The sequence below is a fragment of the Drosophila yakuba genome, chromosome 3R (genome assembly GCF_016746365.2).
Source record: "Drosophila yakuba strain Tai18E2 chromosome 3R, Prin_Dyak_Tai18E2_2.1, whole genome shotgun sequence".
In the NCBI taxonomy this organism is placed as follows: Eukaryota; Metazoa; Arthropoda; class Insecta; order Diptera; family Drosophilidae; genus Drosophila; species Drosophila yakuba.
Window position 1 is genome coordinate 6261164 of NC_052530.2, and position 18140 is coordinate 6279303.

Here is an 18140-nt window from a genome sequence, read left to right on the forward strand (position 1 = left end):
CTGAGCATGTGTGGATTTAGACAGCAACAACTCTTAGCGTATTAAATTGTTTAAAAAAATAATTTCTTTTTTTGTTCTTGTGGGAAAGTTTCCTCTGCCAACGTGTGTCTATCTCTTTCGCGCAGTGAGCTAATTTTAGCTCTGAGAACGTCAACAAGCTGTGAGAGCGCAGAGGGATGGACGCTCTCTCACCTTGTTACTGAACTCTGGACACTGAAGTCACATGTGGCGCCGTGGCTTAGTTGGTTAAAGCGCCTGTCTAGTAAACAGGAGATCGTGAGTTCGAATCTCGCCGGGGCCTAGCTATCTGGAAGCATTTATATTTTTCTTTATTGAACTATATATATTTTTTATGCTTTGTATTTTCTGTGATGTATGTTGGTATAATTATATCTGCTAGAAATATGTCCGTAGGTTATGACGTTCTTTTGGTTCATCTATCTTTGGATTTGTTATAGCAAGTAAAATTAATAATGTTAAATTAAGATGATGTTTACAATTAACATATAATATAATAAGATAGTAGAACTTATATATGTGCGCCGTTTTCTATCAAATCCATCTATTCTCTAGCAATATTCATAGAAATCTTTTAATTTACTCAGCTCATTATTATGTGTGTTATTGCAGGCGGAACAATAACAATACGAAACGGCTTGAGGTGTGAATTAAATGCATATGGATAATCAAATGATCTTTTATTGATCAATCAGATGGCGTGTGGCAGTTCAATTAGGCGTTGAGTGCAGTTCATTGAACCAAAAATGGGAAACCGAAAGTTCGAACTCCAAAAGTTAATGTATCCAAATTCCTGGCACGCTTCTGAGCTGCTTTAAATTACCCACATATTAAGCACGTAGTCGGTCGAATATGGGGATTGTGGGGAGAGGTCCCCAAAAACCACAATAATAAAATCGACTCCAATGGATGTCACGCCCGGGCGATAATTAAAATGTCAAAAAATATGCCTGTCAAATCGAAGTTTTGGAAGGTGCTCGATTGAGTTATGTTGTGATTGGATGTGTTCTCCTTGGCATCAATGAATCGATGGATCGCTGGGACTCTTTGGTAACCGTTAAAGGGACAGCCGCTCAGTTTATGCAAATGAGGCCTTAATTTTCCACAAGACGACAGCAATGGTAATGTCAAAATTTATGTGCAGGCCCTCAATATAACTTGAAGTTGACAAAAGGAATGGTATATAGTCGGATATTTAAATAAATCCATGCATATATGTATGGATTGGCATTTTATTAAATCTTTAATTATGCTTACAAAAAAAGTGTGACATTTTGGCGTGACATTTTATGAAAATTTATGATCACTTTTGTGGTTATTTAACATAATGTGGTATGCCAGCCATGAATGGTCGTAAAAAATATCTCTGGGAATATCTAATGCCTCGCATTATCCGCTTTGTTTGGACGTTCACTACTGTGCCACGCCGTCTTTTGTAGTTTCTTGAGGCTGTTTTAATTTATGGTCGTGGGCAGCGTATTTTGACAATTTGATTTGAATCGGAGGCGAGCATATCAATCAATAGAGGCCTTACTGTATTCAGATGTTCCCAGATCCAGATGACAATGAAGAGTTAACAGTCGCCGTCTATTAAAGCCCAATTAGTGGCACTTAATAGAGTTGTCGTTTGGCCGGGCAATAAATCTCTCTACTCCACATAAGGCTGCTGTGCCGCCTGCTGCCTGCACTTTCTGCCTAGATAAACGGCGATAAATCAAACCGTGGGCGGTACGATAAGCCGATCTATTTAGCATTGCAGGTGATTGCTTTTTAGATGGGAAAAGCAAGGCAGCCAGACTTCCAGCTTCTTATATATAAAAGTATATCTGCGAGCAGGGCCGTTTCTCACCCTGAATCAGTGGTATTTCATGCTCGACTGGAGAAATTGCAATCCATATCTATTCCGGTATTCGCATCTCAAATTAGCACCCATCCGCACAGACAATCGCTTGAGTGCCAAATTCAGTTCACAGTTGGCTAAACCTCGCACCCTCTCGCCTCTTTGTATCGCTTTCTTGGGCAATCGAAATGCATTTTTTGCGTTTCGGGAGGGAAAGGATATCCTGCAACCGAAAACCTTATTGGCCAATATCCGATAAAACCAAATGCGCAAAAGAATAAATTACATTCGCGTTGACAGGAGGGAGAAATGCTCACTCCAGGGGTTGTTTACCCAAAAAACGCCCACTAAAATCCGTTTTTGCTGCACATGGCAAATCTAAATGGGAATCGTTGCAATATCTGCGGATTGGCAAATTATAATGGAAAATATGCAATATCTCCAGGAAGAGATCTTTTCAAGCTGATGGGATTTGTCACGACCACTTTGGTTTGGAATTTCTCTTCCGACCATCTTCATTCCACACGTGGGGGATTCTGGCTTTCTCCCTGGGACAAATTAGATTTATCATCGCTACCGTTTTCGGTCTAGAAGAGGCTTCATATCAATAGGCTTCCCATCTGGGCCCAATTCATTAATGAAAAATGAACGCGGCTATTGAGAATGCCTTCATTTGATTAAAATAGACTAATAACGTGTAAAGTATGGGCAGTTCCACATTGAAATGCATTGTCTAATCGAGTGGATTGGCCCACCAAAGGAGAGCCCTAAAATAAAAGCCGATTAGGTAAAAGTTTCCCAGTGAAAGCTTACGATATTTGAATAACACCGAAATGTGCGTTCTTACAAATTAATACAAGCTGGAAAAAACAAACGAAAAATTATGTTAAAATTGTAAGCGGAAAAAAAGTTGTAAAATGTAAAATCAAACATATATAAAATATGCCAGAAAAAATAACTTGAGCAAGATGTTAAAAACTGTAAAATGTTTTTCATGGGCCGAAAAACAAGCTCGGCCACGCCCCCACCTCGCCCCAAAGTGCGTGACCAGTGACAGGCCAATTTCGGAGGCGCCCGCAGAGATCCCCGTTCTCCGGACCCAGTTTCCATTCCAGGTTGTGTTTTCCGCATTTTCTGAGGTGGATGTTGTGGCCGCGGCTTTTTCTTGTCCACTAAACAACCAGTTGGAGTGGAAATGAAATATGTAGATGAGTCTTTAATTAATTTGAGACACGACAAGACAAGTGGCGTCGTCTGTGGCTGCGTCTGCGACAGCGCTGTCTGCCCCATCCGCCGTCTCCTGCCGCTCCACCTGCTGCTCCGCTTTCCCCGATCCCCGCCAGAATCTCCCCCTTAAGGCCAGGAATCTAGTCTAGCTGCGAGTTGGAGGAGGTACCTGCTCTTTGGCAGGTGTTGAGTCATTTGGTTGACTGGCCATTAGAGTCCCCATTGATCACCATTGATCATTGATCGAGTGGCACGAGGCGGTCGAGACTATGGCATGGATAGCCCTGGATAATAATCACTGGATGACTTTGACTGGTCTATTACCTAATCTCTTCTGCAATTATTGTATCACTAACAGATGGTTTTGTTAGGTTCAATATTCGACCCGCTAGCATCAATTTAATGAAATACCTCTACTTGTTTTATCTCTATAATCAAGCAAGTGTTATTAGAGCGACTTCTGTCTTCCGTTTCATGGTCACACTCTAGGATCCAGCAGCAAACCGAACGTGAAACTATCTGCTCTGCCTTAGATCTCTGACCTCTGTGCCAAATATTTGCATTTGGCATTAAGTCGGTCATAAATTTTAGACCCGAGCAGCAGTCGTCTAGTAAAGCCCGTTTCGCTCGAATGCGATTCTGTGTCAGTTGGCGAAAGAGAGTGGGAGTCGGAGGTTGTCAACATTGTCGCCGTGGCCGAGAGATAAGCGTTATGACATTATCAGGCCGGGGTCCAGACCAAAGACCAACCGAGTGGGCGTGTCCCCGCCCACCATATGATCCGCCCGCATCCGTTGGCAAATGACAAGCGGGACTCATTGTGCGAGAAACTCTCATCAATGCGTGCCTAACGCTGGAAGCGTAGGTTCTGTGAGTTTACGACCCTTTTGCGTAGAAAATCAATCATAAGAATTCACAGAATGATCCTAAGCCATTTTGGCTAACTGCTTGCGGTGCCACAACGGCCTATCACGAATCAATTAGCCGAGACGAGATGGGGAAAAACATTAATTTTGTAAGATACGCTTGGCTGTGCTGATTTATGCAATCCAACAAATGGAAACTCTTAATTATTCGACAGGCATGCGGAGCTAGGAAAATCAAACTTAAACTGTTATAAGTCGCATATATATTATTTAGCTGGCGTTGCCTGTCAAAGCCGTCGTTGTCAAATTGTTAACCGTTGTTAGTTGTTAGTTGTTGGTTGTCGGACGTTGAGGCCAAGTTGCCCGGCCTGTCAGCCAGTGTTCCACTCTTCCAGTGTCTGGTTAGACGGCATTTTTCGCAGGCCACAGCCACAAAAACAGAAGTCCATAAAACATTTTTAGCATGTGCAGACTGGCGGCTTTTAAAATTATTCACTACGACCGAGGCGACAGATGCGGGCTGATGATCTGGTCGTGTCAATGGTTTGAGGTTTTCTCATTTTATGGTTCCATAGATTATGGTCCATCAAGCACTGAGAGTTTGAAGGAGCCAATTATTCGGGGACACGGATTAAATATTGTTTAGATATGAAGATTGAATGATTGAGTTGTTTTAACATATACATATATGTATCGAAATTGTATTTGAATAATGATTTGGTAGTGGCAATTGTTTAAGGTTTTCTCATATTAAACTAGAAAATTAGCAGGAAACGGAGTTTTTTTTTGTAAACTATCATTTTCAAAATGTTAGCTGGTATTTAAACTTTTTTTTCTAGTGAAACGACCAGAAAAAACGTATATTTTGTTCCCCTAAGTTATTTCCCTACCCTGAAACATCACACATCAATGTATCTACTAGATACATTCCCCAGGCAAAGAAGTCTCTAACCCAGCCGTGACCAGATAAATAAAGCCGCAGTCAAAGTTCAAAGAGTTCTCCCCCATCGACGACGTTTGACATGGCAAACGATTCGTTAGTTCCCGCCTCGCTGACACACATATTATCATTGTGCAGTTCCCCAAAATATATATACATTTGTAGTCGGCCAATTCGGTAATCTCCAAACTGGAGCGTAGCGAATGCGGCAAAGGCCCGCAGCCAAACTGTCGCCTGTCAACTTGGGAGGATTGGAAATTGGGAGTGGAAATGGGAGCGGATTTTGTGTATTTTTAGCTGTCACCAGCTCTCGGGACATTTGACATGAGAAATAACATTTCAATTAGTTGATCCAATGCTCGATTTGAGGCGAATCGCCACTAAGGAGAGAAGCTCCAAAAAAGTCCCAAAAGGGGGCGAATGGGAATGCGGATGGTTACCAGCACAGCGAATAGCTAATGCCTCCTCAAATGTTGAATCCCAGATACATTTGCATCTGATCCAGATATCACGTGTTAATGTGTCTGTATTTGTGCGATATCGCAGAGTGCAAAGCCGTATCTATCAGACACACTCTACAACACTTGCAGCTGTGTTTGTGCGGGGGGCGTAACTAGTACAGAGCGTGCTTAGTTGCGTTCGCAATTAATTCACAGTAAACAGCAAATGTTGCAAATAAATTAGCAGCGACAAAAAGTTTCTGCAAGTGAAAACAAATGCAATCGAAGCCGCATGCGACACTTTGCTTATCGCCTGCAAACATCGAATGTGTTTCAACTCGATTCGATTTTCAATACCTATTACATTGAAAGAGCGTTCCCAACCTTTAAAAGGGCTAAAAATTATATGTATGATTATTATTAAAAACTATGGGAATTGAACTATGTCAGTAATTCATGAATGACTTAAGTAGAAAGTAAAGATGATAATTTTTTGATAAATTAACATAAAGACATTGTGTGAAGCTGTAAAAATAAATTTAAAATTTGTTTTAGTTGTATAATTGGGGGCCATTTGATATTTTTCCATTTCAAAAGTGTTTCGTTGCTAACTAGAGAGTATGGCCATTTCGGTGAGTCAGCCGGTCTAGGAACCCTATCGGAAAACGTCATAATTATCGGGGATAGCAGAGTGGGCCGCCAGTGAACAAGTGAGCAGATACAGATACAAGTGCAGGGAGCACAGAAACAGATACAGATACACTTAATACTACGTTTGTTTGCCTGGCGCAATGCAAAATATATTGACTTAGGTCAGTGGCTCATTGAACGCAAATGCAAATTGTTTTTGCTGCCGTTGCCGCTCGGTAATTCGCACTTCACACCCTGATATGCATGTGTCTAAATGCTTAAATGTATGAACGTGTTCGTGTATCTGTGTATCTGAAAGATACAAGACTGCAAGTAGCTGGCAAAATGTGATAAACAAACCTGACGCCAGACGCCTTGTGAGCAGTTAAATTTAAAGGCAAACAACAGAAAATATTACCTCATCAGGATGGCATAAGTTATAGACCAGACCGATATATCAGCCGATCAAGGTTGAAATTCACATTAACTCCTTCAAAATACTGAGTTACGGCCCAACATAACGTAAAAACCACGACCCGTATGCCACTATCAAGTTACTCGGAAAATAGAAACGAAACTGGAAAACCCAAAATTATTGACCAGTCCGCAGTTAAGTTTTATTGGTCGCGTCAATCTTCATGAGAAATGCTCGAAGAATATTCTGGGAATTTAAGTCCTCTGCCAAGTAATGTCCATTTAAATGCTCATTAATTAGATAATCATAAAGATATTATTGGCTAAGGAATCTTGCTCAATGGGAGTGGAAACAAGCAATAAAAATTCCAAAATATAATAGAGCCATAGGAAATCTGTCAGTGCCTGACAAGATAATAAAAGCGCACACAGCCAATAAAGAAGTATATAAATATTTTCTAGCCTCAAGAAGACTCTCCCCAGAGAGAGTGAAAGTGACGCTCAAGTTCGAAAACCAAAATCAGCATAAAAACTGTTAACTAAATTGTTATTCAACAAAAACTCACAGCCATTATAAACAACAGACTACAAGCACAAATTTAGATAGGAAACTTAGGAAGATATCTTAAGATAGCATGTTTCGCTTTATTGTCGCCGCCATGCATCATTCAATACGATCCAATCCGATTCGATTCGATTCGGAAAGCTGGAAATTTTAGCTTTCAGCGCTGCCATCTGCCTATGCCCGAAAATTTTTACGATGTGCTAGACTATTAAAGATATTTAGATACTTCTGGGGGCTCTATTTTTGGCTCTACCTTTGACTCAATTTGCTCCAAAGTGTGTTTGCATTAATTCGACCTCAAAATGCGCCATGAAATTGGATTACACTTGGGTGTAGTGTGTGCGTAAACGGTTGGTTGGTTGGATGAATAAATGTTGGCGGCTGTGCCATGCCATGGCATGCTCCACATAATCGGATGGATCGCCAATGGATCCAATTATCGCGTCCATTATGCACCAAATTGCATTGTCAACGGACCACCTGCATTATGCATTTCCAGAGCACGCGACTGCCATCGACTTCCATCGGTTGACAGGCAGTCTTTTGTAGAAAACATGAAACACATAACCACATTTGTCATACTCCCGCGGTACGAGGCACTTGTAGATTCAGATAGCCACGGCTTCAGGTGGAACTCCAGTCAAATGAACAACTGGCTTTTAACAACTTCTCCCCCTCGATCATCGATCGCTTATCGACTGACAATGTAATTGTGATTTATGCAAATTGCCACGCTCGACACCTTTTGGCGAATTTATGCATTGGCATTAAATCTGACCACCTCCCGATTCTCCGGCCTCGACGGACTTTCTTCTTTCTTCGCGGAGATTTGCTTATTATGCTTGGTCGTCTCGGAACTGTTTATTGACTTGGTCTGCGAAACAAAATAATTGACTGCAGCCGAGGAACTCACACGAACTCTCCCAGCTTGTTTTGATTTCTATTAATATTTTCGTTGGAAAACGATTGTTGCACCCCATAAAAAATTGCACAGAGCAGCACGGACAGGCATTAATCAGTTAGAAAAAAAAAAAAAGGAAAATGATCAAAAACTAAATTCAAGACGTTCTGTTTGCACACTGCCTGTGTTGTTGCTGCCAAATATCTGCAGATGGGAACATTTTTGTATGGGGAGCTCGGAACATGCGTCAATAACCCCATTCCGATTCCCAATCGATCGATGCGATTCTGCTAATCCTTCGGCCGCCAATGATGAAGATGCTTTTCCTGTATTTTTATGAGCTCTCCGGCTAAGTGGGCAATATAAGCGGTTAGAGGAACTAAAAGTGGTATCTGGTATTTGGCACCCAGTATCTGATAGTGGACCAGACACACTCTCTGCTTATCTTTTGGACCGGCAACAGGCCTCCTCTAACCACTTTCCTGGCCAAGTGTGGCAAGTGCAATTGGCAATAGTTGGTGCTAGTTTATGCGTGCTCTGATTTCATGATGTGTGAATCGGCTCGTTAAATGTTTGGCCAGATGCAGTGAGAAATTTGCCAGTTGCCAGTTTGCCGTGAATATGCCACATAAAATGCAAAAGCTTCACTTAAGAGTGCCAATTGAATATATTTACTTAAATTATTATAAGTATATTTAACGGAAGCAAAACTAGAAAGTTACTAACGATCTACTTACACTGCTTAAGCTTAAATTAAAAATTTTCTTTAACCTTGTTATATACATATAAAAGGAACTTGAAGCGGAGTATAACAACATTTCACCGATCGCATTTAATGTAATGATGCATTGCATTCCTTTTGCTCGGTCAAATTTCCCAACATCTTTTATATCTGCTCAACTGATGCAACTTTGTTGCCTAATGGAGCACCTGTGCCATATTTTCGCTGGACTTTTGTAGGCCATGTTCCAGGCAATTGTTTTTTGTTCACTCGAGTTGTTCGATGTTTGTTTGCTCTGTATATACATACATGCATGCCAGAAACAAATAGCATTGCATAAATCAAAGATTTAACTCGCTGAAGTGCGTGAATAATGAGTGAGAATCAGGGTGCGAAAAATAGGAGTAGATTAGGAGTGGAACACCACTTAATAATCCGTCGACTGCTTGTGTGTGGCTACTGTGCGACATTCTGTCTGATGTCCCACTCGAGTGCGTTTTTATGGTCGCTCATTAATTTTATGGCTTTTCATTTGTCGGATGTGGAGGCGGAACTGCGCGATAAGGAGGGTCCCACACATGGGAGCGTAATATGCGCTTGTTAGAGAGACCCACTGGCTATAGATGGATGGACGCACTTGCTCCAATGACCGCATTGGCCCCTATATCATGCACCGATCGCATAACTCGTCGTGGCGGGATTTCACGCAGGATTGTCAATTCGGTTTGATTGCGAAAACGTTTGCCAAAACACGTCCCACAATCAGCTAATTGGACGGACTTACTCGACTCCCCAGTGTCGCTTTCATTAGCATGCAAATGCAGATCGCGGCGATATCTGAATCCGAATCTGCTCCGCTTCTGTTCCTTAATGGTCGCTACGTGTTTCGGTGCCTGCTCTTTTGTAATTAATGTGATCCGCCGACTGACCTTAACTGTGTGTTGTCAGCCTGATTAAAGAGTGTTGAAAAACAAGTTGTTACTGCCCCCACCTAGCTACCAAGCCAATGAAACGGAAAACGAGGATCCACAACCTGGACTTGTGGACACTCGAGGATCCTGAAAACGAAACTGGCTGTCGGGGCATTCTGTCATTTAAATGGTGACTCTGGGATTGGCTTTTTGGCTTTCGATTTTGAGTCTAATTAAGGCGAACATGTGCCAAGATCAATGTCGGCGGCGCCACGGTGGCGTGCGTATCCGAAAGATACTTATGCGTTTACTACATAGCGGATAAAACCAATATGCCAGCCATAATTGCACTTCGCCAGCAGACAAATTGCACTCGCGTAATGGCATTTTCGACTGGCATTATTAGTGCGTTTTTAAATCCGATCCGCGAATTATGCGCATTTTGCATGCCATTTATGAGAGGCATGCGACATCTGTATGGCATTGAACTCTCAAGGGATGTCTTCATCGGGCTCCTCGCCGTTTGCCGTCAAGTTTAAAGCCACCGAATGAAGTTTGTTTGCGGGAGGATATGTACAATACACAATGTCATTCAGAGTGACACACCCACTACACCCATAAGGCACACCAAAAAAAAATGTTCAAACTGAATTAATAAACGTTTTAAAGAAGTAACTTTAAAGTAGTAAAAAAAAATTACAATAATCGCCTTTACTAAAGTAAAACATGTTTTATTAGGTACAATTAACGAGTGTAATATTTGTGTGCGGTTTCATGTAGAGCATCGCCATTAATATACAAAATTTTAAACTATATTGCTTATGTGAGATATATTTGTTTACTTTTAATTTTTGATCTATTGAGTAAAAGTGAGTAAAAAATGGCGTAATGTCCATGGCTTTAATAATTGATTAATAGTAATGGCTGAATTCAGGCCAAAATTACTCTCACTAAATTTCTAAAGTTACAAAATGTTTTAAATACACGAAACTTTTTCCAGTGCACGTTCTCGCATGCAAATAAAACGTAGTTCGAGTGTGGGCCCTAGGCTCAAACTCAAGTCGTGAGGAAGTCATGGACCGATTTGATGAGTTGGGACTGCCTTCCAAAAGTAATGTCACCAATTTGCATGCAAATTGCACGCGGAAGTTTCTGCTAACAAGGCCGTTAAGGCCATTAAACTTGGCCCAGGTTGAGTCAGTTAGAATCCCTGCGATTCCGACTCCATTTCAGCCAGATGGAGCCAAAGGGCCAGGGAGTCAAAGTGCAAATATGTGGCCACCCGACGCCTCCACATTACTCAAGCTCACGCCTCTGAATACAATTCAATCCAAAGGTTCGCCCGGGGTCGCATGCAACTAATGAAGTTGAAGCACATCCCCCGGGTTTTCAGATCGAAGTCTTGCTAAATTTAGACCGAATGGCGGGGTCCTCCGGCCAGGCTTGCCACCTACGATAAATCAAAGTTAATCAGATCTAGTTTCGATTGGGTTTTTACGGCTCGCTGCGCTCCACTGCCATTCTGCTCCATTCGATGCCATTTAAATTAGCTGCCGGGTAATTTATCGCATTGTTGGCTCTTTGCAGGTTTCGTTTAGCGCCAGGATGCCGCTAGATCCGACCGGCCGGCCCAGACACAAAGGCCTTCGAGCCCCGACTTCAGCCAGTACTCTCCATTCCTAAGTCCCAGTCTACATTCTTCAGGCTGCAGCCTGTCGACTCCTGGCTCTTTGGCTCGAGACTTGTCCGAGTCGTTTGCGCCCGACTGAAACTGAATGGGCTACCAATACTAGTCGATAATTACACATATTTTGTTACCTGTTTTGACGTTGGTTTTTATTTTTATTCAATTTTATGCAGTCCGGCTGGTAAGAGTATGAAGCGCTTGGCTGACCGAAGCAGGGGATTGCCTATCAGCATATAAATTTCCACTTTTATGATGAGCTAAATATTTAAAAGCCTCATAATCAGAGCAAGAGCTACAAACCAGTACAAATCTCAGTCCTGTTTCCAAGAAATATGACTGACAAAACGGGCCAATTAGAACAATTAATTCTCAATAAGTGGATGTCATTTAAGTCTTTGTAAGACCGGAATTGTACAAATTATAAAGGTACATTAAATTTAAATAAAATTCAATGGATTAGTGTACTTAGTTTCTTTTAAAATGTATTAATATATTTTTTTTTGTTGATCAATGAAGAGGTATTATTGACTTCCTTATTTTCCCGACCATTTATTCCTTTGATCCCGCACTTTAAAACTAAATTGACCATTAAAGCAATTTGTTCTCCATCTAATAAGCCTATTTATAGTAGTCTTGTTATTATTGACCTCTATCATTGATAGTTTACACAAGTAGGCCTAGGAAAATAATCCACAAGGGCATGAAAACTTCGGCGCTCCAATAAAAGTGCGCCGGCGAGGTTTTAATATTATTTTCCTACACTCCATTTAGCATGTCGAGCATTGTCTTGGCGTGAGGATTGACCATCGTTGTGTTTTTAGTAGCTGTTAAATGGCACGGACGCAGTCGGTGGTCTCTTCGATTTTTCTTGGCAGCGAGATCTAGTGCTCGGCTTGTTTTTAGCACCCATCCAGAGTCGGGGTTGCCAGTTCTGGATCGGATCTCTGGGTAGGAAACCAAAATGGGTTTCAATTTACACACTTGTCGCCAGGCTCTTTGCTTCGCTTTGCCCACATCGGAGCAGATTGGAGTGCATGTGGATGGAACCTTGTCATCGCCTGGAATAAGGCGCTTATTTATTTGCAATGGCTTATAAGAATCTTAAGGCATCGGAACGGATCGCCTGGTATCGCGTTGCAGAGACGTATCGCAATTATAAATCAGTTTAAGGCTATCTGCAACCCTGGACCCCCGTGACATTAAGCAATGAAACCTTTTGAGCTCTGTTTGGCTTTGTCTTTGTCAAGTGGGCTGTCTGTCCAGTGCGTCAATCCTGTCCAGACCACCTTCCACTGGAGCATCCACGCTCCGTGTGGCACCTTTGTTTGCATCATTCTGACGATGTGGCGATCGCCGCTGATTGCCAAACACGAAAAAATAAATGATTGCCCCAGAGCCCAGTTCAAACGGATCCATCACGGATTTCTCTCACGGCTATACGTCGTCTATGTTTGCTAATAACTCAACAGCTAATCAGCGAGCAGCTCCTCGCAGCATGTAGTCCGCAATTAAGCGAGCAGAAATGTATCTTTATATCTTTAGATCTTCGAATCTTTGGTATCTTTGCATCTGCATCAACAAACAGGCCTCAGCACATGCCGTGCAGCATTAGACAAATCAATTATGCTGACTTTATTTGGGTGGGGCTCGATCTGTTTGACTATCTAATGGAGATGCAGATAAGCTGATCAGAGGTACTGCGTGTGTGGGAAAGCATTACGGCGAGGAATTCTGAATTCTGAATCACGAATTCAAATTGCAGAAAGACTTTTCACACTAAGACTCTTCGCCTGACCTGCAAAAATAAATTTGTAGCAAATTCCATCAAAAGTTGTCAGCTGACGGGAATTTGATCGCTATCGCAAAAGTTTGGGGCAATAGCCGATAAGGCAGTCATATTTAATTTATAATGTGTAGCTAAAGGAGCCGCCCTCTTAACGCACCGACTATTAACACAAGTTTCCGCTTTGGGGCCTCTATTAATCAACATAATTGATGACAATTGGCCTGGTGCTTTCTGGTGCGTTGTGTCGTAACAAAACGCTTATCGGCCATAGCTGAATCTAACACTATTAGTCAATGGATCGCTCCAGCTGCCTATCATCAATTTATCTGCAAAATACCCCCCGCACTTCGTATTCGTACTCGCAGATAGAACTGCATTCTTGTCTAACTGATTTATGAATTTGACCGCCGATCCATTTGCAAGGCAAGTTGGAGAAGCTCAGTTAATGACCCTGCCTACTCTTTTCTTTTGCATTTTCCACTGATTTTCCATTGACTTTTCCCCAACGTAGATCAATGGCCTTTCAGTAAGTTAGTAGGCAACCGATCGGCACAGAAATTGAAATCAATTCAAGGCACACACTCCTAACACACAAAAGCCAGATGAACTTTGACGGTTGAACGGCTTGATTGCTCTGCCGATTGACGGGGTGACTGAGTGACCTAGTGTAGTTCGCGGAACCGAGACACTACCAAGATCAATACCCATTCAATTAAAATCGATCAGAAAATCGCAAGTGGGTGATGCAAGGAGGAAATGCCTGCGCCAAAAGTAGTTAGTCATTTGAAAGAAAACTAAACGCTGTGAAACAAGAATTCAATAATATTAAATATAACTAGTACCATCGTAAGCATTTTTTGTACTTTATTATTATTACATCAGTTACTTAATCTCCATTAGGGCGCGTTCAAATTTACCCTAATGCTCCCATAACAGATCGGTAAAATTCCCATGAATAAGTTTTCCATCATTTGCATGCAATTTCCATTCTTACAGCAACAACTTTCAATGATCCAAATACTTAGCACAATTTTCTTGGAAAAAATCGCGCGCACTTTTAAAGCCACTAGCTTAGTGGCCACTCGCATTTGCTTTGTTCAGCTTTGTTTTTCAGCTATTTAGTCAAGCGATTAGTGTCAATTTGTGCAGAGCATAACTTTAAGTACACACATGGTTATGGCCACTGTGGGTTGCTTTCTCGCGCCAGATTGTGTGTCGGCGTGTTTATTCAATTAGCATACATTTTTTACTATTTTTGCTATTTGGCAACCCGAAGAGGGGTTAAAAAAGAAGTAGCTTGCTGGAGAAGGAGGATCCGCAGGCGGAAAAGACGGCGATGACATGGACATAATTGCAGGCTATTTATCATGGCCAGTTGAACTGGAGACAACTCACTGAGCAAACTACGCAATCGCAGAGCTGGAATTAACACACCTAGGCCACGTAGCAGATGCCATTGGATCGGGAACACCGGCCCCGCTGGGCCAAGTTCAAGTCCCAACCTCAAGTGCATCCTCACACCCATAGCCATAGCCATAGCCATAGCCAAACCCCTACCCATCCCCATTCGCATCCCAATTTAAATGCAGACAAAGTAATTGCCGAGCACCGGCTGATTAAAATGGATTTATAAATTATGCAGCGGTGCGATTAAAATCGCCTCAACAGTCGCGTCGGCGGCGCTTCCAAAAGATATTTCCTCTACCAGTGTCTTTATATATATAAATATATATATCCCCTTGTTCCTTTTGGTTCCTTACGTGCCCGCAGTTTGGCTAATAGAAAGATTTATCACCCCGTCGGCGACTTGCAGGCCAGGCTCGATTTCCAGCTCAGCGATAAAAACGCCTTCAATTCGCGACCGCGTTACGATTTCAATTTTCATTTCACTTGCAAGGCGGCGCGTCAATTCCTCTGCCCTAGGGCATTATTTATGTGCCGCACTGTACGGGGCTTGTGGACTCTATCTTCGCTTTTCCTTTTAATTTATGGCATTTAAATTGCAATTTCATGTCGCGGATTGGCGAGAAAGAGTGCTGAAATGGATGGCACTCTCGGCTGCCATCGATTTTCACACCTTTACAAAAATGCAACGCTTTTTTGGGTTCTTTCTATTAGCAACTTCAAACTGGCCTGGAATTGATTTGGCTCGGACGCTGGGCCAGCCCACATGAGATCGCCACCGATTTCCCTGATTTGTGGTCAACACGGAATCACTTTTCATGGGAAACAAATTTTGTTCAATGGCCAGAGTAACGGGTATGCTGCGATTCCCCGCTGATTTGATAGATTATGTGGAGCACATGGCTCTGCCAGGTGCGAAATCTTAAACGTTTCTCGTGTTTATTTTGCGAGAATTCCATAGATTGGCATTGAATTGGATATGGTTTGGCTATAGTGAATTATAAAGGAATAAATAATCTTGTATAAATAAATGCTTCGTATGAATATTAAAATATATTACAATTATAAGGCTTTTTTACGTCTCAGCATGGAGGGTATATACTTTTAAACGTTTTTACATATTGGAATAGAGAAGATGTTATCAATTCATGTTCCCCATTAACTCTTCTCGTCAATTTGTTAACTACAAGCCATAGCTATAACATTATAATGTTCCATTTTACACACACTCACATCAAACGATGTGCATTAAAAAACCAATAAAATGACGCAAAATGCCCAAGCGAATAACAAATAAATGCGCATACGTCAGGCGTCAGACAAGGTAAACTGTTTGACAATCACGCCCTGAACTCTGGACTCTTAAATGAAAGAAAGTAAATCCCAGTGAATTTATGCATTTAACGTTGGCTATCAATTAGGCGAGAGCGACCGCCCAGCTATTGAACGCGGGCCAATCCGAGGGCATTTATCTTCATTAGACCGCCGAGATGCAAATCAATCTGCCAAGTGCCGGCGAAGATTTGAGCTTGGAGGCTGGACTGGCGGTACAGCATATGTAAATATCGACGGATCGCTGATGTAATGCCGCAGATAGGCAGACCCAGTGAGTTTTCCTTTTGGCCAACTGTGTGGCAATGGTGTGGAAAGCCTGCCGGCGGCCTGATAGGCAAATCAACAGGTTGAACGGGGCGCCACTCACTGGACAAACTGGTAGTGGAGCATCTCACCTCGCTCAATCTCAATCCCAATCAAAGCAAAATTGTATCGAAAATGGATTGAGAGAGGGCACCGGGGAAAATCCGATTCGGAGGTGAGTTGAATTGAATTGGATCTAATCAAGGTCCCGTTAGGCCAAAATCCCCCAGATCAGTATCTAATCGGGAGCCGTCCAAAGAATTTCCATGCAATTAAAAGGCAGCCCCATGACGGATGCTCCACCTTTCGGCACCTAGATCCCCTCCCTAAATCAGTGCAAACAAAATGCAGTTGTCCATTATCGGATCAACTGCTTCAATCGACACCCACGGCGCTCGAACTCAAATAGAGCTAATACACTAATACTTTAATTGATCATGCCGTAAGTAAATCAATTTCGGTGTTGCAACAGAGCAGCTCCCACCCACGGCTACAAAATCAGCTAGCCCCAGATACAAATATACGTTTCTGTTGATTCTTAGCTGCTCAAGCACAAGGAAAGTGTCTTGAACTGATTATGGATGAATTCTTTTTGGATGCGGGCTGGCGCTGTGACTCGTGCTAGTGTCAAGCAGCGACGGTGTCTGGTGGTTCCCCTTTCCCAATGATTAAGTGCAGCGGATTCCCGGATTTGGAGAACAGCAGTGCAGCCACTTAACAGCGTAGTCCGCCGTTTGGAGAGAACATTTCACTTACATTTAATATTCTTAAAACGAGAGCATCTGAATGTAATGGAATTTTTCGGGGTCTTCACAGAGATGCTGTAAATTCTGAATGAAACAGGTCTACAGACTTCGCTAAATTGTAACATAAACAAGTTCTTTTTCTTCTTTGATGATAATTATTGTTTTGCAACGTTTTTTTTTAATTTTCTGAATTACCGCTGAATCACATTTATGGCCAGATTAACCGATCACCTAAGTTGTCGCATTCCCAGGCGGCCAAACACAGATATATTACCATCCGAATCCAATGGGCTCGAAGTGGGTGCGCTGCTAATTTGGCACTCGGCAACAATTCAAGTCCGCGAGTCCAGCGCGACATTTCCCATGGATCACGGCTGTCTGTGGACCTCGCCCCGAGATCTCTTGGTCTGGAGGTCTCGAGATCGCGTGGGAGTTGGAGTGTGAGTGAGGTAGCGGTAGACGGGCGGACTGTCACGGACTGTCGGAGACGTTGCAAAGGTAATTAGCATGGCACCATGCCATACGAACGCCGGTGACATTTGTCAACAATCTGTCAAAATAAAATGCAACAAAGGCCGCTGCGACGGTCATAAATTTAATGCAGTGCCTATTGACCGGGTTTGAGCAATTTTTATGGCCGATATGCGATATGCGGTATCACCACTCGGTTAGTGGAATGGTCAATTAGACGGGCACGATTTCAGTGGGCGAGATGGGAGCCAAACAAAGGCCAGTAGCTCTGCGTATTACTTACATTGTAGAATGCTAATGGAACTGGCCTTTGCCAGCCTCCGAAATTATCATTCATAAATGCACGAACTGCGGCTTATAAATGGGTCAATCAAGTGAAGTAATCGAGACGCGAGGAAGAAAGCCAGAACGAGACCAGAAAATATAAGACAGAAAAAAGAAACATACTGTTGAACAAGTTAACAAGTTGTTGGCCCCCAGGCAGCGGAGCACTTTCAATTGTCGGGGGCCCAGCAAATTGGACGTTTAAAATTTATTGTCGCTGCCCCTGTGAGCCCAGACTGCCCACGTGGGTGGTCATTTTCATTTTCCCTTTTTGGAAAGCCCATCGATGTCGGGGGACTCGAGTTAGTGGGTCACTGGAGTCCGCCTCATTATGCAACTGCAACTGCATTGGCCATTAAATCCGGTCATAAAATCAAGCATCCATCCTGCACTTCAATTACCCGGCAGAAGAAGAAGCCACTCATCCGTGAACTCCTCCGCAGATCTTCTGTTTGTCCGCTGTAAATAACGCGGAATACCATGGCGATGTGGGTCCTCTGCCGGCTGTTCGGCAAATTAGCAAGCTCGTTAAGAAGCCGCTAAGGCTGTTCTTCTATTGGCCAAAAAATGCCATTGAAAACAAACAGATTGCAGCTCTTAAAACTTCTCCC

The 18140-nt window shown here is 42.5% G+C and overlaps 1 protein-coding gene and 1 non-coding gene across 5 annotated transcripts in view; one reads left to right on the plus strand and one right to left on the minus strand.

Moving 5' to 3' along the window:
- LOC6535726 (uncharacterized protein DDB_G0271670) overlaps positions 1-18140 on the minus strand; it is a 43530-nt gene that overhangs the window by 9122 nt on the left and 16268 nt on the right. The gene's annotated exons all lie outside the window — the stretch shown is intronic.
- Positions 228-301, plus strand: Trnat-agu. Its single transcript has one exon. It is a non-coding gene; the product is annotated as a tRNA-Thr (tRNA).